The sequence below is a fragment of the Colobus angolensis genome, unplaced genomic scaffold (genome assembly GCF_000951035.1).
Source record: "Colobus angolensis palliatus isolate OR3802 unplaced genomic scaffold, Cang.pa_1.0 Scaffold501, whole genome shotgun sequence".
In the NCBI taxonomy this organism is placed as follows: domain Eukaryota; kingdom Metazoa; phylum Chordata; class Mammalia; order Primates; family Cercopithecidae; genus Colobus; species Colobus angolensis.
In genome coordinates, this window is record NW_012118500.1 from 932318 (window position 1) to 933176 (window position 859).

Here is an 859-nt window from a genome sequence, read left to right on the forward strand (position 1 = left end):
TTCTTTCTTTCTTTCTTTCTTTCTTTCTTTCTTTCTTTCTTTCTTTCTTTCTTTCACAGGATCTCACTGTATTGCCTAGGCAGGAGTGCAGTGGCACAATCACAGCTCAGTGCAGCCTCAACCTCCTAGGCTCAAGCAATCCTCCCACTTCATCCTTCCAAGTAGCTGTACAGGTGTGTACCACCACACTCAGCTAATTTTTTGCATTTTTTTGTAGAGACAGGGTTTTCCATGTTTCTCAAGCTAGCCTCAAACTCCTGGGCTCAGGCAATCCTCCTGCCACTGTGCACGGCCAAAAAGTATTCTCATGTGTCAGTACAAGAAAGACCAACTGCCCCACAGAAAATTGGGCAAACATATTAAGAAAATTTACAGAAAATAACATTTTATATAACCCTTAATATATTAAAAGATTTTGACTTTACTCATGACAAGAGAAATGCTAGATACAACTAAAATAAGACATCTTTCACCAATCACATTGGTAAAGATAAATTTTTTTTATAAAACGCTGTTGTTAGTTTAGGGAAACAGGGGGCTTGATGGTGGGAGTATAAGTTGATAAAATACATGAAAAAATTAAATTAGCAACATCTATAAATAGCATACAAATCCTTGACTCAAGAATTTCCTTTTCTGGGAATTTGTCTTAAGATATAGCCACATATGTGAAATGTGTATACAAGTATGTTCAATACAGCATTCTTTTTCTAGTAAAAGATAGGCAACAATGTAAATGTGCAAGTTAAAAATTGTAATATTTGCATCCCTTGTAAGTTGGATTCCTAGGTATTTTATTCTCTTGGAAGCAATTGTGAATGGAAGTTCATTCCTGATTTGGCTCTCTGTTTGTCTGTTA